Raw genomic sequence first — 26672 nt, 5'->3', positions numbered from 1 at the left:
TAACTGCTAATTTTATTGACCAAAAAAAAATAAAAAATATATTTTTTTTTCCTTTTTAGCTTTCATCTTTTCTGGTGGTTGGTTGTATTATGAAACTGTAAATGTTTCCTTTCAATTTGTGTGGGATTATTTTTCAATGAGCACTCTAGATAAAGATCTCCACTTTAACCACCCTTAATTAATTTTACTCTTTATTTCTTTCTCTATTGTGCCGTTTGTTTGTATAGTGGAGCCCAGATATTTGCAGCTTACAATTGCCGATATCTGCCATTCATTTATATCAACTCTGTTTCATCTCCTCCTATTACCATATACTCCATCTTTTCTCTGTTTACTTTTAGCCCCTGCTTTTCTAGGATATTTATCCAATTCACTATTCTTTCTTCCATTTCATGCTTGAACGGCAAGTATCACAATATCATCTGCAAATATCATATTCCACGGGACTGTTTGAAGTATAGACTGTGATAATACATCTACTACTGTTATGAAGAGAAGTCGGCTGTGAGCCGACCCTTGATGAACTCCCTCGGCTATTGTGAAGCCTTCTCAAGTACCAGTTGTGCTACGGACCATTGTTATATGACCCATATAAATATCCTGTATTATTCTTATATATTTCTCGGGAACCTTTTTGTGGCGTAGGGCCCACCAGATAAGTTTTCTTGGAATCTATCAAAGGCCTTTTCTAGCGAGAAAGACCATGTGTAGTTTTTTGTTTTTTCCTGTATTTTTCACTCATTTGTCTAATAGCGTGGATTGCATCAGTTGTTGATCTTCCAGGCATAAAGCCAAACGGAGTCTCTCCTATTTCAATTATGTCTCTTAATTTTTTTTCTATAATTTTTCATAAAGTTCAAGACAGTGTGATATTAGTTTTATGGCCCTATAATTTGACAATTGTGTGAATCCCCTTAATATTTTGAAGATAAGAACTAGATAGCTCTCCTTCATTTTTGAGGAATCTCTTCGTTTCTAAGTATTTTATCGCACAGATTTGTGAGGAAATGTATTCCATCATCTCCTAGTGCTTTAAGACTTTCTATTGGAATATCATCAGGACCCCTAGCTTGTGGTTTTAATATGCTTGAGGCATGTGATTATTCCTAGTTTCGTTACTGGTTGTATAAGGTTTTGACATGGGGATTCATCTAGATGTAATATTAAGATTAAAGTTGAGAAGCTCCTGAAAATATTCCTTCCATCTATTCATTATTTCTTTTTCCTTTATTATCGATTTCCCATCTTTATTTTTGATTACTTTCGGAGCTCGGTTTATCTAGAATTCTTTTCTCGCTGTTTGACTAATCTGTATATTTTATTTTGCCTTTCTTTGGTATGTAGTTCTTCATACATGTTATCGTATGCATAGCTTTGGCCCAAACCAGGCCTGTAGCTATTCTCTTGAATTTTTTGTAATTTGTCTTGTCATCTGTTAATTTTGGATTCGTACCATATTTTATATAGGGCTTGTTTCTCCTGTATAGTAGTTTGCACCTCTTCATTTCACCACCATAGTTCTTTGTATTATTTGTTGCCTCCCCTTGTAAAGCCTAGTGTCGATTTGGCAGTGTCTATTAATATGGATGAACGGTCTGTCCACATTTTTTCACTGACTTATGAGGAATTTTATTTCAATGTTTGCATTGATTGCAAAGGCATCTGTCATTGATTTTAATACCCCATTTTATACATGTTTTATCTTGTTTTGAGTGGATTTATTTGTGAGGTGTAAATCCATGACTAGTAACTTGTGCGCGGCAATATCTTATACTGGGATGTTGCAGTCTATTACATCTTTTAATTTTCTGCGAGAGATTAACATAATTTATCTAAGTTTTCCTTGTACCACTTTCATATGTTATTAAATGACTGTCCTTTTTCTTATAGTAGGTTTCGTGGCAAGGTGGAAGGCTTGGGCAAATTTAGGTAAATGCTCTCCTTCATCATTTATTTCTCCATTTCAAAACCACTATGCGCCTTTTGTAGCTGTCCCTTGCTTTTCTGACATTCGCATTTAAGTCTCCACCTATTATGACTAGGTCATCCTTAGGGATTTCCATTGCAGCTTCATCAAGAATAGCTCTAAAGTCATCTTTCTTTTCAACCCGTTTGAGTAGTATATACTGAAAGAATGTGTAGTATTGATTGACCAATGCAGAGTTTTCTTTTCATTAGTTTATCAGAGATCCTGTTAACTTCCACTACTGAAGAGCTTAGATCTTGACTGAGGATGATGGCGACCCCGTTTCTATTACTAACAATTCCATTATAGTACAATTTATACCCATCTCCAATCATTAGAGTTTTCTGACTTATCCATTTCGTCTCTTGTATGCATGCTATATCAACTTTTCTCTTGTTCAACATTGATGCCAATTTTCTCGTTACCTTTAAGTGTACAGATAGCTAACCTTGTCTTCTTTGCTTTGAACTTTATTTTACTTTTCACAGGATGGAGGTCTACACTATGCGCGCCGCTTAGCTTTCATATTTATAATTTTGTTTATATCTTTCATTTAATTTATTGGGCAAGTATCCTAGCACTCGGCTGTCCAAGCCTGTCGGTGACCGAGGTGTCTCACTAAGCTCCGAAATTCATCTTACCATATGTCTTTTCTACCCATCAGTCATCGAAGAAAAACCTGAAAATTTTTACAGTACCTTACCAAGATTGAACCTGGACCTTCGGTTTCCAAGCATACATCATAACCTACTAGGCCACCTCGGCGATGGCTAATGAAATATATATCTACTAAAATAACAAAATGTTGTTACAACTATAAAATCTCGTCCCTTTTATACTTAATTGGGACAAAGAAATCACTAATTCTACACTTGATATATAAAATCCGACTATTTATAAATACGTTAAAATATAATTAAATTTTACAATTAATAAAAAAATAAAAATATTTTAAAATAATTCAATTTGTTTATACGTATCTTTATAGAATTTAATTAAGAATTAACCAAATAAAATACATCATTTCATTAATGTTTAAAAATTATCAGCATAATTTATTTAAAAGATGTGATGATATCCCCCTTTCGTGACCTGCAAATTTTATATATTTATTCAATAAAATAATTTCATAATTAGGGTTTTTTTAAAAAAATATTTCGAGTTCATTCAAAAAAAAATTGTGGCAGTCTTCTACTAATCAATGTTATAGACGTGTCTCAATTTAACCATCACCTATTTCAATATTTTCGGATACCCTTTTTTTAATAATTATGGAGGAAGTTTATTTTACTCAGCATCCATAACATCAGAAGATGCAATTTAAAATTTTCTATTTAAAAACTTTATCCAAAAATATTGATAATTGATAAGCCTTTATTTTTTAATGGAAAGTATAAAATATTATGTTAACATTTTTGTTGTTAAAAAAACTTTCTACTTTATAAAATAAATACGCTCTTAACGAAAATTACGTAATGATTGTTTTAAAGAAAGAAATTTTAAACAATCAATAATTATTCAAAAACTATCTTGCTGAAAATGTTCAAACTTTTAATTCGTTGTTTATGTGGTTGCTTCATGGGAGAGGATGACGATGATGGCAGAGTCCAGGAGATGATGCCGGAGTCTAGTAATCCCATGAGGGAGGAGTATAAGGGTAATCATTATTATTTAAAAAAATTTGTTTAATTAATTAAAAATTTTAATTAAATATAAATCGACAAAATACGTATTTACTCGATTATATCCCCCAAAGACATTGGTCTTATTAATTATAATTAAGAGGTCTAGAATCAATCTAGTACTCTCGTAAGATTAGGAAGCTGGAATTAATGTGTTAAAATTTTAAGGAACTGAACTCAGAACCGCGCCTAATTACAGAAACAACAGAACAGAAATAAAAAGCCATTTTTAAATTTTTACTTATTTTAATTTACTAAGTATAAAATATACTTATTTGTTCCTAACAAAGAATAAGGATTATTATAAAACAAAATAAAATTTTACCCACCCCCATTTATTAAACTATTTAATTTATAGATGGTCGATTTGATTCAACTTTACATGAATCTATAACGAGTGTCTTTGCATTATTTATCCAATTATAAAACATTGATGAAAATATTACAATTTATCAAAGTATATTCCCAATATTTTAATCCACACTCTAAGGTATATAATAATGCATTTTATTGCATTGGTTTATGCTGATCAGGAATAAGAGGAGTGTTATAAATGAGAATGGCAAAAGAGGTAGTAAGAGTATAATATATTCGTTATAATTTATTGAATATATTTCAGAGTTTTAAGATGGATATTTTTATAAATATCCAAACTAAGTATGAATTTCTTTGAAAATAAATTGACAACAATCATTGATTATAAGAAAAAATAATTTGTTAAAAATTTCCTAAAAAAGAAATAGTAATAAATTTATTTGGAATATGTAATTGAGTGGTATGCAGTTGAAGATTTTAATTGGACGCTTTGATTTCCATTTATATCAATATCATATTTACTTCTACCTGTTTAGATCCCTAAAATATTTTTCCAACAAATAACTATTAAGTATTTTTCCGTACAATGGTTGTTCGATTTTCTTTCCTCTTTAAATTTAGACAGTTTGTATATTTTATAGGAATACCATCTTGAAATTCTGGTTAAACGAATATATATGTACTTATACTGCGCTATCTTTTTTTCCGTTTTTATTTCTAAGCTTCTCTTCGTTCACATCAGTATAAATCAAGGCTTTGAAATGATCATTGACATGGAATATAAATTGACATACTGAAAAACACTTAATATCTGTTGCTAAAATGTTTTAAGAGCTATAAATTGGATAAAGTGTAGTGTACACACTAAATATATTCATATAAATGTAAACGAGATAGTCAAACTACAATCCTCTTCTATACATCGCATTGGTAATTTACTAAGTAATAGAAATAATTGAATCTATACCTCCACCCCCCCCCCCCCCACTCAGACCCCTCTCCCATTGGAAAATATAATATTGTAAAGGAAGATTTAAAACTTGTAATAATCTATAAACCTTAATTATAGATAGGCGATCTGATTTACCCTTATGTGAATATGTAGTGGGTATATTATATTAAATATCCACTGATAAAATATAGATCAAATTATTTTACCAACTAATATTTTTCAAGTATATACATTTTTTTCATTTATTAATTTATATCAAAAATAATATTTTTAAAGCCTTGATCGTTGAAGGCGAAGGAGATGAGGAGAGTGGAGATGTAGAGAGTGGAGATGTGGAGAGAGGAGATGTGGAGAGTGGAGATGAGGAGAGTGGAGATGAGGAGAGTGGAAATGATGATAGCGAAGTGGAGGAGAAACAGGAGGAAGGGTATGTGGAGCAGGACTATGAGAATAACCTATATGAGGAATACATGGATAATCAATATGAGGAATCTGAGGACAATAAAGAACAGTATGAAAAGATGAAAGATGAGGAGATGTGTAACTGTATAAATTTGAAGACCAAATTTCCTAGTAAAAATTTATATATTCGTGATAATTTATTTTTACTCATTTAATTTTAACTAAGTTTAATATGCCTTTATTCTATAAGGAATAAGAGCATACAAAGCAAAAAAAAACATCTACCCCACCCTCCCGACCTATAAAATATCGCTCATATTAATTTTTTTTAAAAAAATAGAGAAAAAGAGAATAATAAAGGATTTTAAAATAGATAATAATTTATTTGAAATGTTTCTTGGATGGTATTTAGGAGAAGATGGATGTTTGAAGAGAGATCTTGGAAGAAATAATATGAAAATAATTATAAATTATATGTTTAAAGAACAACTTTTAAAAAGAAACGGAAGCACTACCATTTTTAAAATAGCCGGAAATAGTTTTTTAGATTCAAAATTCTGATTTAAATATAATTCAAATAAATAAATTCGAAAAAATATACTTTAACTGGCCCTTTGCCTTTTGTATAAGCTTCTCTTTGTCCTCGTTCAAGGCTTTGTACAGAAGCAAAAAAATATTTATAATATACATTTGCTGGTTAAAATATTTTGAGCAATATTTTATAGGTGGATAATTAATCAATCATGTAAGCTATATATATATTCAATAATTGTGTTATAATTATGATTATTACATATCATTTTGAATATTTTTTTAGGGAAGGGAAAGCTGTTGGAGAGGGGGGGGGTGGTGTGGGTTGCTCAAAATATTTTACCATCAAAATATAATTTAACAATAAATATTTTAAAAGCCTTGGAGGAGCAAGGGAATTCAATTTACAAACAAAAATAGAGAAAAGCCCAGTGAAAGATTATATTTTAGAATTTATTTATTTTTTTGAATTATATTATAATCGAACATTTGAATCTGAACTATTTCCGGTTTCTCTATTATTTTCACAAAAATTTTTTTCTTCTTCTATATATTAATTTATATTCTATGTACAATCATTATTTCAAAGCCTTATTTGATAACCAGAAAAAAAAGCATAGGTGCCAGCGTGAAAAACCCAATGAAAGTATATATTTTATCATTTATCAATTTTTTGAAATTACATTCTAATTAGGCCTTTGAATTTCAACTTAAGTTATATTAAATTGTATGAATGTAATTTCTATCTTTCTTAGTTACAAATTATATACAAATATTCTATTTAAGATCTACTTTGGTTATATTTTTTTAAAATCCCTATGTAATTTATGTTGAAAATTATTTTCCTTAATTTAAATATTGAACAAAATCATTTTTCACTTCTACTTTAGCTCTTTAACTTTGTATACATAATATTATCTACTTGGTTAGAAAAAGTTGTTGGCAACTCAATAATGAACACTGTTAAATATATTCTTCAATAAAAAGCATCCAAAAAATTTTCCACACTTTCTAACCTTTTCCATAATGAGATTTTATTTTAGAACCGCAATTGCGTAATTAATAAGTAAACTTCTGGATGTAACTAGAACTCGCTGAGAGACGCGTTCTGAGGTTGACAGCTTCTAGAAATAGGAGGGGAAATGGTTAAAATAAATTTGTTTATTCTCTTATATTTTATCAAAATGTTTTATTAAATTACAATTAACACTTATAATCTTATATTAATTTATGTAGTCTAATCCTAAAGAAAATTTATTTGTGCAATTCAATACATGTCTAAGCTCGACATTCAATGTTAAGTATATCAGGAAGATGAGGATGGCTTTTCTCTCCTTCTTACCCTAATAAATAAAAACATAAAACCTGGTAAATTTATTGTTTCAAAGGTAATTTTTAAAAAATTAAATTAATTAATCTCATCAGGAACATAAAATAAAATAAATTTTCGTTAAATGTAAAGGGGAAAAAATTGTCAAAATAAAATATATTACGGTTATTTACGATTCATTAAATATTTAAAGGTTATTCAAATAATTTTTTAAATAATAATGCTAATATCCTTATAAAATTTTATATTTTTAAATACAATTTTCCAGGGCCAGGGAAGGACACCTCTTTACCTCTCCTTTCAACATGCATACGACGACAACTTTACCCAATATAAATAGATTGAATTTCAAAAATTAATTCATATAAATCTTTCAATAATTTTAATTTATATTTATTTCTATTATTTAAAGACTATCTCGATTTTTCAATTCCTCCCAGCCCCATCTTAACAAAGAAGAGTATTCTTTTATGAAAGTGAAGAAAAAGCTAAAGAAAACAAGGTTAAACTCATAATTGTCACCTTTTATAAAAAAGCGGTTGTTTTTTTGTAATCAAAATTTTAAAATATTTTTCTAAACTTTCCTATCATTTCACACCTTATATGAATTTGAAAATTTGAAAATAGCCCCTGAGAAAAAGAATTAAAATCAAGATATTTCAAATCTCCATGGATTCATATCACTTTAAATAATAAGGATGTGAAATGATTGGAAAGTTTATAAAAAATATTTTAAAAGTTGGATTATAAAAAACAACAATTTTTGATATATTAAGTGTCCAATTATGAGTTTAACCTTTTATTGCTTTCCTCAGTTTTTTCTTCCATTTCATAAAAGAATACCCTTTTTTGGTTAAGATAGGGCTAAGAGGAATTGAGAAATCGATATAGTCTTTAAATAATAAATATAAATTAAAATTATTGTTCTGTCAAGATCCTGTGTAAATATAAAGTTCTCTTGATATTTTTAAATTGATGCTGAGCTTTGAATTATATTAAATTATATAAATATAAATATAATTTCATTCTTTTCTTTCTTTTCTTTTCTTTTCTTTTCTTTTCTTTTCTTTTCTTTTCTTTTCTTTTCTTTTCTTTTCTTTTCTTTTCTTTTCTTTTCTTTTCTTTCTTTCTTTCTTTCTTCTTTCTTTCTTTCTTTCTTTTAGGTTTATTTTACATAAATTTAATAAAAAATATTTGTTGTTAAAATTTAATATTATAATTGAGTCAAATATAAATCTACCACTTTTTTACTTTTCCTCTCTGTTATGTATGGAATCGTATCACCTTATTTCGTAGGCTCTGAATTTCAATTTTTGAGTTATAAATTATTATATATAGATATTCTTCTTAAGATCTATGGTTACACGTTACATTATTTTTAAAAAAAATTCCTATGTATAATTTACCTTAAAACATATTAGTTTTGATGAAAAATATTTTTTTCTTAATTTACAAAATCATTTTTCACTTCTATAGAATAGTCTCTTTAACTTTGTATATATAAAATTATCTACTTGGATTTTAAAAGAAAGTTGAAGGCAACTCAATAATGAACACTGCGAAATATATTCTACAATAAAAAAATTCCAAAAAAATTTTCCACACTTTCTAACCTTCTCCATAATAAGTTTATATTTTAGCAAACCGCCATTACATAATTAATAAGTGTATAATTTCATGACATAACTCGCATGCCGTCCAGAGACACGTTCTGATGTTGACGTGCATTCTAGAAATAGTAGAAGAATTGGTTAAAATAAAATTTGTTTTCTCTCTATATCACCAAGATTAATTTTTTTTATTAAATTACGAATAACAGTGAAATCCTATATTTAATTTATGTAGTCTAATCCTAAATAAAATATATTTGAGCAATTCAATATAAGTAAAATGACATCAATGTTTAGTATATCATGAAGATGACGATTGCTTTTCTTTCCTTCTTATCCTGATAAATAATACATAAAACCCGGGAAATTTACTATTTCAAATGCAATTTCTTAAAAATAAAATTAATTTTGAAATCATAAATAGTTTAATCACCATAAGTACATGAAATAAAATAAATTTTCAATATAGGTAAGACGGAAAAAATTGTCAAAGAAAAAATATATTACGGTTCATTTAGGATTAACTAAATATTAAAAGGTTATTAAAATAAATTTTTAAATAAAATTACTAATATCCTTATAAAATTTTATATTTTTTAAAAATTCTTAATATTAAACAATTTACAATTTTCCAGGGCCAGGAGAAGAGACCTCCTTACCTCGCCTTTTAGCATATATACGACGACATCTTTACCAAATATAAATAGAAAGAATTTCAAAAATTAATTCATATATATCTTTCAATAATTTAATTTATATTTATCATTATTATTTAAAGGCTATCCAGATTTCTCGTTAACTCCTAGCCCTATATTAACAAAAAAAGGGTTTACTTTTACAAAATGGAAGAAAAAACTAAAGAAGGGGATAAAAGGTTAAAATCATTATATCAAAAGTGGTTGTTTTTTGTAAACAAACTTTCTAAACTTTGCAATCGTTTCACACCTGTGAAATATTATTTATATAGGGATATGAATCCATGGAGATTTGGAATATCTTGATTTAAAAATATTTAACTGAGGGGCTAAAAATGTGATATGACCGGAATTCTATTTAAACATTTGTTATAATAATACCTTATCTATAAATTTGTGACAATTTAATCATAAACTTTTGTTTATTTCTTTTTTGTAATTTACAATTAATTATGAGTAGTTCTATAGCTCACTGTAAAACTGAGATTTACTCCGGTCAACTAAGATATTTAAAATTTTGGCAGATGATTTAAGATCAAAAGATTCAAAATACCCATGAATTTCATATCCCAATATGACATATATAGTTTATTATATAAATAGAAATACCTTTTATTTTTAATATTTAGTGAAAAACATAGTTTGGAAAAAAATTAGAATCCCATACCTTATAGGTAAATTTATTAATTGATTTACGAATTGCGAAAACTTAAATTTTGCTTTAAATTTTATTAAATTTTATATCAGAGATGCACAGATATTTGAATATTAGTATTGGCCGGTATTTATCTTTTTGCAGATACCCAGGGCCGTAGCCAGGAATTTATCGTAGGGGAGGAACAATTGTTTACCTAATGGGGGGGGGGGGCAATATTTTATTTTGAAATAAAACAAATAGTTAGGCATTCATATAAATTTTTTGCTTATATTTATATTAAATTTACTAACATAAATGAATTAAAATAAAAAACGACTCTGTTATTTTTTCCCCATAAGCCATTAAAACTAAATTTTGTTTACCTCGATCTTTCAACGATTCTCTAGTGTTCGATGGAACTCTCTTTAATATAGAAATTGAGGCCTCACAAAAAGTTATTAATACATAAAGAGAGCAACTGAGTTGCATTTAAGCAATTCTTTAATTTCAAGATGATATATTTTTTTATACATAATATTTACGATTTATAAAATTATCTTTTTTTAACTTCTGTAGCTCACTTCTGGTCTAATCTTAAGTATATGACCTGTATTTTTACAGGATACGTTAAAACCCTCATAACAATTACACAATGCATTAGATAAATAGAAAAAAAATTAAAAACGATAACAATATTATTGTCAAAGTTTGTAGAATTCAAGATTGGGAGATTAGAACCGTTGCTAAATAAAGAAAAGTTAGAACTTAATTATGATACTAAATCTTTATTAAATACTTAAATATAAAGTGAAAACATAATCAAAATAAAAAATAAAATTAAAAATTAAGTTCGTAAAATCATGATCCTCTTTTTAAAGTAAAATATTCCCGATTATATATACTTTTCTTTCCCATTCATTTGCATCGTCTTTACTTAAATAATCTAATAAATCGTTTTGTTTTTCTGTTAAACAGTCGATTTGAATATTACTTCTTTTGAATATTACTTCTTTTTTTCTCTATTTTATCAAAGTAATTTACATATTACAACAATTACCATACCAATTTTGAACCACAAGATGCAACTTGTACTACTGCAAAATCGTTTCATTTAAGCCGATTTTTAAAAGGTGAATTCAGTATTTTATCCAGAAAAATATCACGCAATTCTAAAGATTTTGCTCATAGATGACACAAAAAATGGACATCTATTGAGCGAAATTTTGTGGCTCAGACAATATTTTTCTGGCTCAAATATTTAGTTTTTTAAATATCGGCTCAAATTGAGCAATTTTGTATCACTAGATATAGCGTATATAAAGCACTTTTTTTTATTTATATATTGAAGCAGTTTGTACTCGTTCATTTCGGCCAGACATGACGTTTGCACCATCATATGCTTGACTTATTATATTCAATGAATTAATTAAGTTGCTTTAAAATACAATTAATAATGCTTTAAGCAGATAGACCTTGAAAATTAATTATCCCTATTAAATTTCCTTGGATTTCCTTCACAAAAAATTTAACTAATAATATGGTTAGGTTTTCACAACTTGTTTCTTAATTTCTATAAATTAAATAAATATTATTATTTCTAAAAATTTATGTATTTTAATTTAGGTTTAATTGTTAATTATTGAATTAAAATTATATAACTAAATATTTTTTTTTAATTTAGGGCCCAAATATTTTTTCGGGTGGCCGGGTTTGGGGGACTAAAAAAAATTTTAGAGGGAAAGGGGCTTCCCATAACTACGACCTTGCAGATACCAAATTATTCTAATGGAATAACTTATCGATGCAATTTTTCACTATAAAAAATAATAATATTTTATTGCAAAAAATATTCAAATATTGTACCATTTTATTATTTTTATACCATAATAATAATAAATAAAATAAAAATATGTCCTTTTTGTTCTTATTAGGTGTCCAAACCTCTCTGATATCTATGAACTTATTTTTTGCCTAAAATGTTGAGAGCTTTATGTAATGGATCCATTTAACACATGCCCGATCGGAAAGAAGGGGGGGGGGAAGATAAACCCCTCCCATTTTTTTTGTTATATTTAATTTTGGTCTCATAGAATTCAATCTAATCCCTACAATTTGTAATATTATATCTTACATGATAAAAGTTAATGAAATTTATTTTCAACTTGTTAAAGTTATTTGGGTGTTGTATTCATTAAATTTCATACATAAATATCGCTTGTTATCGATATCGGGATATTATTATTGGCAAAAAGGTGGTATCTGTGCATCAATGATTTATATTAAAGATATAATACTCACATCAAAATATAATTTATCTATATATTTTATTTAGTCAAAAAAAAAATATCTAAAGAAAAAGTGCATTTTAATCTACCAGAATCTCTGTCTTCAACCAAATCTATCTGCATATCAGATGACTCAAATACTTGAAGTAATTTATGAGGAATAGTTTTTTTTATTTAAAAATTAGTCAAACCATAAGAGTTGTGAGATGGTGTCAAGTATTTTGAGCCAAATTAATTTTTGGTGAAAGAGGGTAGGTGAGGCATAATCTAGGAGTTACGAATCTTGAAATATTTACTGATGAGGAACCATTGATGTTAGGGTATACATATGAATTATGAATACGATATAGGAAGATTAACTGGTCATATATTAAGAATAGGCATTAAAGGTATTTGATAATAAGGGAATACATATGGATTATGAATACGATATTAACTGGTCTTATATTAGGAATAGGTATTAAAGGTAGTGTTTGCAATAGTCCGGTAGGACCGACTGTCTGGTTCGCAAGCCTGTCCCATTATGCTCTTGGGTCACATAGGACGGTCCGGTCCCACAACACGGTCCTATGGTCCGGTCTGACCGATTAAAGAAGATGAAAGTTTACTATAAAGCACTTTATCAAGTGGCATGAAGTCAAACAAAGTATATAAAAATATTTATATTGATCATTATTATTTAAGAAAATATCCTTGAGGGAGAGAATAGCCAGGGATAGGTTAATGGGAACTGGGACATCAGCAGAGAAATGATAATGAAACCAAAGCTATTTATCTGATGTTTTATATCCGATTAATTTTAACATACTAGATTGGTGGTTAGGGAATCATTTAGCGATAAAATCAAAAAAACGAAATCGAATGAATCCGAAGATGGTAAAATCTTTGATGAAACTTGAATCGATTAAAAATGGAATAATTTTTGATTTTTCAGAAGATAATTAAAATATTTATTCATATATAATTTATTTATAATCAAATATCTATCGAAATGTATATATATATAACTAGTTAATTATGTAAATCAAATTGATATAAATTGTATTCAATAAATTTGTATTTTGATATTCTTTTGTAATATTAGGCATGTATTGTATAATATAATAAAGATGATTTTGATATAATTAAAAATATTGAAACAAATTTACTGCTAAATAAACTTTTGTAGCTTAATAAAAAATTAGATGGGACCGCCCACGCCCCACGGTCCAGTCTCATTTGACTTAACGGTCCATCGGTCTGGTCTTATTTTAGAAAAAAGGACCGCGCCGGACGGGACGGGACTGTTGAAACACTAATTAAAAGTATTTGATAATACATATATTTTTTAGCAATTTACGGGGAATAGGTATTTTATTTCAAAATTGGACAAAGGAAGTGTGTATAGGAATTGTGAGCTAGTCCCTACCTTTTGAACCAATTTTACTTTTGATAGAGAAGAGTAGGACATGATCAAGAAGTTACGAATATTGAAGTATCTACTGATGAGGAATTGACTTAGAGATAATACCTATGTATGATGAGGGCGATATTAAGGAAGATTAACTGGTAGCCGTTGATTGTCTTTGCTAATACATTACTAAATAAATTCTTGGAGCAATTTATGGGGAATAGGTATTTTATTTCCAAAATTAGTCAAAGGAGGTGTTGCAGACAAAGTGTAGGAGTTAGACGACTTTGATTTGAAGAAATGAAAATTGGGGATTTAATTGCATTTCATGTGTCTCCCCTTTTCCGTCAAAAATAAAATTGGCACTTTTTAAAATATTTATTTATAATTAAAAAATTTTATTTGAAAATCCCTGTTTCAGACCTTCCAGCTAATTAAAAAATGGATACGAAGATGCGATAATTTAATGAGCGCCAACGGTAATGGTGGAGACTGAGAGGGAAAGAAGAATATTATTCAAATAGCGAACCAAATGACAAAATAGTGATGAAGTAGAGAAGATTTAATGTGATAAATGCAGAGAAGAATTGTGTAATCGATAACAAATAAATATGGGATACGTGGTAAAAAATGTATGATAAAAATTACTAAATGAGGAAAATGAGTGAGATACAGATCTGCGTCGTGATAAGATTGAAGGCACCGACTGTAAGTTTGGGAAAGAAAATAAAAGCGGTAAAGATGAAGAAATGTAAAGCAGCAGGCTCAATAAGTTTAATGGATAAAATAATCACGAGAAAATAGATTACGGATGTAAAAGATTCAAATGTGAAGGAAGGAAAGTTTGGGTGATTCGCCGAACACAGATATAGGTGTTGATTCTATTGATGATGCAACAGTTAGATATATGCTTGAAAGAGATATGCAGTCCATTATAAAAAATAAAAATGTATATATATGAATGAAAGAGTTTATGTAAGCTGTATGAGAAGCTTTATACCCTACGACGGTAAAATATGGACTATGAAAAAGACTTACGAAGCTAAATTGGAGGGCAAACTTGGAAAATCCCCATGAAATGATGAAGAAGAATGCATATGGTGAATTCCATATCAAATCAACCAAAAAAAGTCGATTCTCAACCCGACCCCCTTCAATTTTTCTTAAATTTTGCATAATGGTAGTATATACTATAACTAAGAAAAAAATGAAATTTTACCTCCCAAAAAGGTTTACCCGCTCAGATATGGGCGTTTAAAGCGCGGAAAAATGGTACATTTTTGACAAAAAGTGCCTCATTTATTTTCAAATATCTCAAGAAATAATTAAGTTAGAAAAATAATTTAAATTTTATTATGTAGCTTAATAATAGTTCTTTAATATGACATAAAAATAAATATGATATAAATTTGATGAATGTCCAAAACCGGATGTATAAAACCGGAAATGGCCATAGAAAAAAAAAGGTATTTTTTTTTTCGAAATTTTTTTTCTGTAGATAGATATATTACTGTTTTATATTTGTGCCAAATCCTAGCCTGGGATGAAAAAGGGTCTAGGAGTTATGACTCTTTATATGGCTTAAATTGATCAAAAATATCTTCATTTAATGAATACTTATGAAATAATGTTTTTTTAAAAATTCTGTCTAAATGATAGGCCCTAACTTTTTTTTATTTTTATGTTAACATATTGTGACTGAAAATTACTTGACAAAATAATTCTAAACCAATTTATAACTTTATTTTTCTGAAATGCATAATTACATATAATATAATAATTCATAATTATGTTTACAATATATCATATATTAAATTATCTAAAGAATTGGAATAAATTTTGACTTTAATTTTATTTTCGTCAAGGGGAATATAAGCATGGTATTTTTGTGTTCCCGGAATTCTTTTTGCTCTCAAAAATCTGCTTTCTAGATGATTTTCCATATTATTGTATTCATTATTGCTTACAAAAATGTAATTTACTCCGTGTATATTATTTGTTGCAAAGTCGAATAAATCCATTGGTGTCAAAATATGGTTTTGATATGGCCGTTGCAAACTAGCTCGAGCTGCTAACCGTTTTGTAATACCTCCTAAACTGTCGCACGGACTTTTTCCATGAGCTGTAGCAAAAAAATGCCACTCGGCCTTTATACCAAAATCACATTCATGATTATAGAGATTTATGAAATTTTTTTTATTTTTATATTGGGTTACGGCCCCATCAGAAAAATAATAAATTTTGGTCAATGTATCAAATCTTTCTTTTAAAAATAAGATCATTTTAGTTTGAAATAAATAAAAGGCACAGGCATTGTGCTTTAAACAATCTGATATTACCACTAAACTTATATGTTTTATAGTGTTGTCCTGACGATAATAAATGATAAAAGGGTGAATAGTGGACTGATTATTTGTCCAATGAAATCCCTGTGCATGGTATAGCACTATAAATGCATAATTTTCCGAAAAGTCGGCAATAACTAAGTATTCGCCAAAATTTAAATTAGATTTTAAATTGTTTTGAAATAATGATTGTTGTGATGCTATAAATGAATGTGGAATCAAATTGTCTAATTTCTCAATTAAATAATCTAGGAATTCATCAGCTGATTTTGTCAGCGTTTCGAGCGTAGTTCTATCAACTGCCAACCATTGTTTAAATGATATATAATCTATTGAATTCGTATCAAATAATATAATAAGTCTTTCTTTTATTTGGGATGATCCAGGACAAAATTTACATTTATTGAAGTAACATCCAGGCTGGGCAGGATTGCAAAGACTTTGTGCAATACAATGTTTATAATCGTTTATTGGAGGATAATTATAATGATCATTATTGTTTGTAAGCTGTTTTAATTTTCCCCCTATTAAAATAAGCTTAAAATTTTGGTGTAGTGTGCAGATACACATGGTATGTGTACCTGGACCACCTGCTAAAACACAGTTTTTGGGTCGTAAGAATACAAATCTACTAAGACCTAACTGAATATCGTTATGAGTCTCTCTAAAGTGAACGAAAAGTTCTTTAATATTACATAAAATTAATCTTTTCTGCACTTGATCCTTTTTCCCATTTATATTCATTGATATAAAATTATTTTTTCCAGGCATAAGCCTACTATTTACTTCAGAATTATAAAAATTTTTTACTTTTTCCACAATATCTTCTGAAATATACCGACTTGGTTTAATAATATTAGGATTTGAGAGAATACCCTTTTCCCTAACTAACTTCTTGGCTGTTCTGGCCATAAAATTAGTCGTGGAAAATTCTTCTTCAATTTTTTTATTAGTCCATGATTTTGGTAAAATAGTTAAAATTAAAATTTTTTCGCTGCGAGAAGTTGTTGTTAAAAATTTTTCTTTCAATTGATTAATGATTTCGGATTCATATTTTTCAACTACATCTGACTCTGAATTTATCTTAAAAATATCCTTTTTAATCTTTTTCTGAATTTTAATACATTTATTTGTAGAATATTTTTTTTCAATAATTCGCTTCTTTTTAATAGGAGTCTCGTCTAAAAACTGTAATGTCTCGTTTAAAACTTCTATAGAAACATCTCTATCAATGTATTGTTCGGGAATTGTGGAAATAGATGGTAATGGTAAGTCATGTTCCGTGGATATATTTTTTAATTTTTTTCTGCATCCACTGCAAATTTTATCTTTTAGTGTTAACGACTTGTTTTTTTCTATCATCCACTGCAAGACATTTCTCAAGTCTTTGCGAATGGAATGCTTTTCATATTTGAAAGGATTAGAGCAATATAAATTAATTGGGTTCATTAAGTTAAATAATTGTGAAATTAATAAAATATTTGTTATTTGAAATAAACCTATAATTTTTAATTTTATTTTTTTAAGATCGATTTTGAGATTTAATTTTCTTTTTAAATAATATAATATGATTTTTTTATTATTTTTTTCGTTTAATAATATTATTGATTCTGATAATTTAGTTTCTGTTTCCCAATAATATAATATGATTTTATTATTTTTTTAGTTTAATAATATTATCGATTCTGAAAATTTATTTTCTTTTTCCTAACTAAAAAAATAATAAAATCAATTATAATATTGGGAAAAAGAAACTAAATTATCAGAATCGATAATATTATTAAACTAAAAAATAATAAAATCATATTATATTATTGGGAAACAGAAACTAAATTATAAGAAGCAATAATATTATTAAACGAAAAAAATAATAAAATCATTATATTATTTAAAAACTAAAATCTCAAAATTGATCTTATAAAAATAAAATTAAAAATTATAGGTTTATTTCAAATAACAAATATTTTATTAATTTCACAATTATTTAACTTAATGAACCCAATTAATTTATATTGCTCTAATCCTTTCAAATATGAAAAGCATTCCATTCGCAAAGACTTGAGAAATGTCTTGCAGTGGATGATAGAAAAAAACCAGTCGTTAACACTAAAAGATAAAATTTGCAGTGGATGCAGAAAAAAATTAAAAAATATATCCACGGAACATGACTTACCCTTACCATCTATTTCCACAATTCCCGAACAATACATTGATAGAGATGTTTCTATAGAAGTTTTAAACGAGACATTACAGTTTTTAGACGAGACTCCTATTAAAAAGAAGCGAATTATCGAAAAAAAATATTGTACAAATAAATGTATTAAAATTCAGAAAAAGATTAAAAGGGATATTTTTAAGATTAATTCAGAGTCAGATGAAGTTAAAAAATATGAATCCGAAATCATTAATCAATTGAAAGAATGAATTCAATAATATGGAAAATTATCTAGAAAGCAGATTTTTGAGAGCAAAATGAATTACGGGAACACAAAAATACCATGCTTATATTCCCCTTGACGAAAATAAAATTAAAGTCAAAATTTATTCCAATTCTTTAGATAATTTAATATATGATATATTGTAAACATATGAATTATTATATTATATGTAATTATGCATTTCAGAAAAATAAAGTTATAAATTGGTTTAGAATTATTTTATCAAGTAATTTCACTCACAATATGTTAACAATTAAAAATAAAAAAAAGTTAGGGCCTATCATTTAGACATAATTTTTAAAAAAACATTATTTCATAAGTATTCATTAAATGAAGATATTTTTGATCAATTTAAGCCATATAAAGAGTCATAACTCCTAGACCCTTTTTCATCCCAGGCTAGGATTTGGCACAAATATAAAGCAGTGTTATATCTATCTATAGAAAAAAAATTTCGAAAAAAAAAATACCTTTTTTTTTCTACGGCCATTTCCGGTTTTATACATCCGGTTTTGGACATTCATCAAATTTATATCATATTTATTTTTATGTCATATTAAAGAACTATTATTAAGCTACATAATAAAATTTAAATTATTTTTCTAACTTAATTATTTCTTGAGATATTTGAAAATAAATGAGCCACTTTTTGTCAAAAATGTACCATTTTTCCGCGCTTTAAACGCCCATATCTTAGCGGGTAAACCTTTTTGGGAGGTAAAATTTCATTTTTTTCTTAGTTATAGTATATACTACCAGTATGCAAAATTTAAAAAAAATTGAAAGGGGTCGGGTTGAAACCTTGGTTGATTTGATATGGAATTCACCATATATTTTTGAAATTAAAACTTATAAAAATTACAGAAAAAGGCTGAATATCTTAATTTTTATTATAAAACATTATTAAGAAGAAAAAAACATAGTAATATTAAATTTTTATTATTATTAATGAACGCCTTATCAATAAAAATAAATACGTATTAATTTTAAAAAACCGTTGTGAATCTGTTAAAAAGTATTTATAAGAGTTTGAAAAAAAAATCTTTATTTTTAATTTGATCTAAAATCTTCAAAGATATGTTCCCAAAAAAATTATGAAGATTTTATTTTTCAAACTCTAAATTTATAAGGCTTCGGTTTACTGCAACAAAACTAACAGTCAGTCTCGTCTTAAAATGGTAATTAGTTATGTCTTTGTTGCCTTTTTATATTCTTTTCTGTTTTTATTATATTTGTGTATATAATATTACCTCAGTGATTTGCATAGTGTACAGCCCTGGACCCTTTAGCCCTGGCGTGTATCTTATCCGCCACCATGTGCTTAAGCTTCTGGTAGTAGAGTTGTTAATATAGGCCGATATTAGTTTATCCGGTGGCTAAGAGGTGAAAATCGAAAACGATTATATTAAAATGAATTTTTTTATTACCCAAGGCTAAGGTTGTGCGATTGTTTAGTCAAATAACACTAGTAATAAATAAGCTTTTAAATTGAAAATAGGAGAGGCCAGATGCTAATACCTTAACTAATTATAATCATTCGTCTAGTTTCTTAATTTTTTTTTGTATAATTTATAACAAATTTTTATTTAATGAAAATTTGATTAAAAAATAAAATGTGAAAATATGTTTATAATATTAATGATATTGTTTATTCATAGATTTTCAGGATTTTTTTTCACATACCTTTCAAAATAGAGCAAGAAATTTTCGAGATGATCTTATATGAATGGAAAATTTAAAATAGGGGGTTTATAAATTTAAAGGAAATATACATTAGATATTTTTGGTTCTAAATCGTACAGTTCATCTTTATTTTATCACTGTCACAAATTTCAATGACACTATACTAAATATGTTGACATTTTACATTGTACCATTTACTTTATTTTCAACTTTGTACCAGTTCTTCAAGGAATCCCCCCAGTGATATAAATATGAATTTAAAGAAATTAAATTCAGCCCCCCCCCTATGTTCTAGCTTATTGCATAATTAAATCTAAAGTCCTTTTTGTACGCACTCGTACACTTTTAATGATCCAACGAATATTATGGTATGGCAGTCATTGGTCATTAGTGTATATTGTTTTTGCTTGCGTCTTGACGTCTGAGCATGGTGAGTAATTGTGTATATCTCTGCGGATTGTGTCTAGACCTTTCAGCATGTTGTAGCAGCAGCATTTATGGCTGGCCTGTGGTAGCAGCATCTACTCGTTGTGGTATTTGGTAATTAGAGAGCTGTAGATGCTGCTAACACAACGAGAGTAGATGCTGCTACCACAAGAAGCCATTGATGCTACATCATGCTGAAAGGTCTAGACACAATCCACAGAGATTATCAGCATTTACTCACAATGCTCGAACGTCTAAACACACGCCAATACAATATATACTATTAACCAATGACTGCCATACCATTATAATAGTTGAATCATTAAAAGTCTGTGCATAAAAAAAAAGACTTTAGATTTTAATTATCCATAAGCTAGAACATAGGAGGGCAGAAATTAAAATTTTTTTAATATAGTTAATGAATTTAAATACAACTTGGTTAAGTTATTGGGTTATTAGTTTTCAGTAAATTTCATATTTGCCAGTTAGCAGTATAGGGATATCGTTATTGGCAAAAGGTTAGTATAGGTATAACAATGATTTAATTAAAGAGAGAGAAAAAATGATATTCTTACTTTAGATCAAATATATTTTTTTATTTATTTAATTCACAAGCAAAATATCCAGATACAACCATTTTAATATATCTCATTTTCTTTATTCAATTACTTCCTAACTGCGTGAGCTTATATTTTCCAAAAGTCTATAATTACCTCAGAACTAATTGATTCAAGATGATTCAATATTCTAGGAGCAATAAATCGGAGACTAGGTGTGTGTTTTTTTTCGATTATGTCCAAATGAGATACAAGAAACACAGTCTAAGAGTTGTGAGTTCATGTTTAGGAGTTAATTTATATTTTTTGAAACTTAAAATATACAGCTAAAATTGAGTAATTCTTGAAGGGAAAGACCTTAAACGGAAGTCTAACTTGATCTTTTTAGCATTTAAAAAAATATTATTATGGGAAATATAACAAAAGGTAATGTAAAATGCCAAGATGATTTTATATATATAATTTGGAAACTTAAAAATATTAATATTTTTTTACTCTTATTGTTGATGTAGGTGGTAAAATTATCCATGAACCCAGGGAGGCGAGTTACCAATGGGGTCGCAAATTTGACTGTTTTCATAAATATCATTTTAAGCTAATAAAAATTTACCCCCCCCCCCCCAATCAAGATTTACAAATATTTGAATATCAATTTTCCAACATAAAACTTATTTTTTATAAATAAATTTTTTTTAAATTTCCTTTCCTTGTGAGTACATTAACATTATTCAAAAATATTAATAAAAAATGGAGAAATTTTTAGTCAAAGACAAAGATATTGAAATCAAACGGTATATAATTTATTATTAAATATATTTATTTTATGAAATTATAAAATAATTAGTTAGTGAGTTAGAATTTACTTTTATTAATATTTTAATTATTAATAAATATCTAATTTTATATTTTTCATTTTTCTTTAGAACAGAAGATATACAAAATTTAAATATGTCTGAGAATGTTGGCTCAATTTCCCGATTTTGAAGTTATTTTATATTCTTACATGTTTGCCTATTACAACATGCTACGAATGAAAGGACATTTTTAAAAACTTGAGAAGGCTGAAGACATTTTTACGAAGTACTACTTCAGAATCTCGGCTAAATGAAAATCCCCTACCCCCATAAGAAAATCATGGATACGCCACTGAACCTAGGGAAGGTTACCTTAAGCAAAAACTTTCCACAGCTATTAAATTAATCACACAAATTTAATTGGAAACCTTTTTCCTAAGGAGATATCCAATTGTTTTCAAAATCTTATTCACTTATTTTATTTTTTGTATATAATTTATTATATTAACATTTATATTGTTTTTATATTATTATATATAGTTATGATTCGAACCAATAAAATATTTTCCATGAATAATTTTAAAATTATTTAAAATTAATGGATTTTAAAACATGAATGAATTAAAATGATAATACTAAGAACTAGACGCCTTAAGTTAAATTTAAATATTATATGATGTAGTGGTGATTCCCCATAATTTTCAAAATTACTAGAAGCAAGAATTCCAGCATTAAAATTAAATTTATATATATATATATAAGATTTTTCATTTAGCAAATATTTCAATATAAATATATTTATAATCAAAAAGATTTCTATAGCCTATATTATAAAAAATTCTTAAAATATATTGTCAAAATTTATGTATTCTCAACAACGGGTATGATATAATAATTTAGCATTTCAAAGATTATTATGTTTGGATAGGAAAAAAGAAATATAAATTTTCAGTGTTGTGTTTTATAAGTCGATAATATCAACAATATCATTGCAATGTTCAATTTTTCGCATAGTATCAATCAATAGTTTATTATTTTTTAAATAGCATTATCATTTATATCTCTGAAAATCTCGATAGTATTCAACTTCCTATCTTTGTCTTGACGAAAGAAAAAATTATATAATTAATTTTCGTAATGTAACAGAAGGTAATTTCCTCACCTCCTATCCCTTAATAAAGTAAGTTAGACTTCCTACCGTCTTCTTCATGCATACGTACGTATCACATCAGTAGCGTAACTAAGGGGGCAGCGCACAGGGCCTTAAGCCCTCTGAAAAATTGATTCGTATTAAAAAATTGGTTTTTGTATAATTTTTTTTTATTACGCTTTGAAGTCTGCCATTATATTTTATAATGTATATTACTTTTATAATGTCTATCGTATTGGATTTCTTTTCTTTTTTTCCCCCTTTCTTATCTATCATAAGAATTTGACTTATAATTATATTCATAATAATCAAGAAAATATAATAAACTCAAATTTTTCATCATTCTTTTTAATAAATCATTCTGAAATAATAAAATAAAGTAATATTTGATATCATTAACATAAATTACAAATATCGAGTGTCGAAATTGTTTTTAATAAAATATGTTGTATTAATTTTGTATTTTACGTCGCAACAAGAAGATTTTGGCTGATAAATTTATGAGAAATTGTTCCATCCGGATCTCAGTTTGTTAAGATTTTTTAAAGTTCCTACCATCTTGTTCACTGTAAAATTAAAATCCATTTATTGAGCCATGCCTCTGAGCCAAGTTTTTATTCTGAATTTATATGGTTAGTCAGTTTTATCATGTTCATTTAGTTAAATATGGCATGGTACAATGTAAGTCATGTATTATATAAACAGTTTTCTTTTTAAAGCATAAACCAAAATGTCATATAAAAGATAAAAATTTTTAAAAAGAATTTAAACGCGTTCTTTTTCATTTTTGAAAATTTCTGCCTATCAGTTACATTTGCTTTATGTTTAGAAAATAATTTCCATCATTTCTCCATCAATCTAAATAATTTTAGTTTTCCTTTTGTTTTGATCTGTATTTAAGAGGCATGGGTTTTATTTTGTCACCGCTGCCTCCTATCGGAGAAAAAAAAATGTAAAATTTATGTCCGACCGTTCTAATCGTAACAATTTTTTTGTTAAAAGATCCGAGGTCAATAAAAAAAATATTATATTTTAACGAAATCGAAAAGAATTATGAGATGGCTGAAGGAAAATGAAAGATTTTTTGGATTTATTCCGAAAAAAGAATGTTTTTGTAGGAAAATTAAATGATTTAAAATTTGAGAAAGATCCGATTCCGATCTTATGTTCAAACCCGGCCCGGATATTTAAATATAAGGCAAGGGATTGGATAGAGTTGGATGTCTATCCGATTCTATCGGCATGAGTTCGTTTTCGAATCTGTTCATGCAGGGCCCAAATATGCTTATTCAGATTACCTACCATCTTTTCATCCCATATGCCTAAATTCGCTCTGGATGGATAAGCTGATTTATTGGTTCTTTCTAGAACTATCTTTGCTATTGTGGGCCTTAATATTTAATTGACAGACAAGCCAGTATAGTTAGGTGCACATTCATTTTACTTTCGTAAAGAATGGTTCATTTTCATTAAAGACTTTTATATTTTCAATTTAACGGAAATAAAAATAAAAAACAAATTTAATTTCAGTAAAAACTAACATATTTTCGCATCTGGCCCTTCTATCCTCATCTTCAACAAAGGAACTCAGTTATTTTGATAATTCGATTATATTTACATAAAAATATGCTAATAATTATAATCGAGTTAATTAATATTGATCCAATATGAAGTGTAGTTTTAGTGGTTGCTACAGTTAAATTATTTTTTTTTTAATTGCCAATAAATAAACAAAAAAATAATTACAAATGTTGTTTATTTTTAAATAACTTTTTTTAAAAATAAATAAATAAATAAACAAAAAATAATTAAATAAACAAAAAAAAATCTTTAAAATTAAATAAAATAAATCATCAATCAATTTGCATAGCTGGAATAAGTAGATTAACCGTTTTTCTTTGACAGGAAACGAAATATAAAGTGTGTTTAATTAATATTTTCAAATCTTAATGCATCAATTTTTTTTTGTATGATAAGAGGCGGATAGGAAGATCTTGCTTTTTCTCATACTACCCTTAAAAGTATAATTCTCATTGGGGCTTCTGCCCATAAGTATAGGTCTCTTAAGGCCTTTATCAATGAAAATATGGCTAGGGTTCCTCGCTCGGGAGTTATCTGGCAGACCATTGGCTGACTAAATATTCTGTAAACATGTTGCCGAAATTACGATAAAATAGGACAGCGGTGTAGCGCAAGCTCAAAAATAGCTTACCTCTTTTTTATTTGTGCATTAAATTAAAATAATAGGTGTACAATATCAGCTAAAGATGACGATTCAAATCTTATTCTATAGAATTTTAACTGCCAGTATAACGATTTTAAATGAAGGCGGGAGGGGGTGGGTTCTTCTCTGTATCATTTTAGTGATTATAGCTCAAATCAAGAAATGTGTATTTGAAGGAAATTTTTTTTAATTGGATGATATTCATAATTAAAAGAGATAATTGGCGTTCGTAGTATTAAAAGTTAGAGAGAGATATGGGTTAAAAATTTAATCATTTTTAATCAATAATCTGTCAAATTTGACAGATTAAGTGATTATAAATCGACAAATGAAAATTTAAATAAATCAGCTGCTGCATCAGAAATTTTCTCGAGTTGAACCGAAACCATTCTATTAGAATATGAAAGTGTTATCTTTAAAATGATATATAAGAGAACTAGCAAATTTTTGGAATGGGAGAAATTTCATCATGCCTTCCCTCACCCCCTTATCCGGCTACGTCTATGGAATATCTGGATTGAATTTACTCTCGAGATCATCTATTGGATCTGCTTAACCTTTTAATGATTAACGGTGTATATGCACCAGGGTAGATCTTCTATTTAGTTTGGGGATTAATCAATATAATTTTTTTTAAAAATGAACAATTTAATTCACCAAAAAAAATCTTGACCATTAATGGGTTAAGGATCAGACCTAAGGCTTATTAGCAATTTTCTCTTAATATTTTTTTTTCAAATATGTTATATGATGGTTATTTTTTAAAAAAAATATAATTTTTTTATATGTGATTTTGTCAAATAAAACATTATATATTTTGTTTAAAATATAAAAAACATAAAAAAAATAAATAGTGTGGAAAAATATAATACAAAAACATTGAGCGTAAAAGCGAAATCGATTTTGCTTGCTTGTTACAAAAAAAAAAATTATATACAAATTTATTTCCCTCTCTAATTATCTTTACCAAATATTTTCCCTTGATTTTTTTAATTTTATTTCTTCTTATAAAAAAATACATATATAAATTTTGTGATAATAAACTTTATTATTTTTTTAATAACAATAATATTAAATATTAATTACTAAAAATTTTATAATAATATATTCCATTTGGTTTTAATAATAATTATTCAAAAGAAAAATAAAATTATATATTAATTTTATGGAGGAAAAAAAATTTGGAGAAAAAAATATTCAGCAATTTCATGAGGAAAAATAAAATAAACTTAAAAATAAATGAAAATATTTATTCCTCTT

At 27.2% G+C, this 26672-nt stretch overlaps 1 long non-coding RNA gene across 1 annotated transcript; it reads right to left on the bottom strand.

Annotated features, from left to right (window-relative positions):
• Positions 1-8721: 8721 nt before the first annotated feature.
• Positions 8722-20105, bottom strand: LOC135927984 (uncharacterized). Its single transcript, XR_010572213.1, has 3 exons — positions 20006-20105; positions 19829-19954; positions 8722-8907 (listed from the first exon to the last, which is right to left on the bottom strand). It is a non-coding gene; the product is annotated as an uncharacterized LOC135927984 (long non-coding RNA).
• Positions 20106-26672: the final 6567 nt, after the last annotated feature.

This window comes from Gordionus sp. m RMFG-2023, chromosome 4 (genome assembly GCF_954871325.1).
Source record: "Gordionus sp. m RMFG-2023 chromosome 4, tfGorSpeb1-WG-v2, whole genome shotgun sequence".
In the NCBI taxonomy this organism is placed as follows: Eukaryota; Metazoa; Nematomorpha; class Gordioida; order Chordodea; family Parachordodidae; genus Gordionus; species Gordionus sp. m RMFG-2023.
This window is presented reverse-complemented; position numbering and strand designations above follow the sequence as displayed.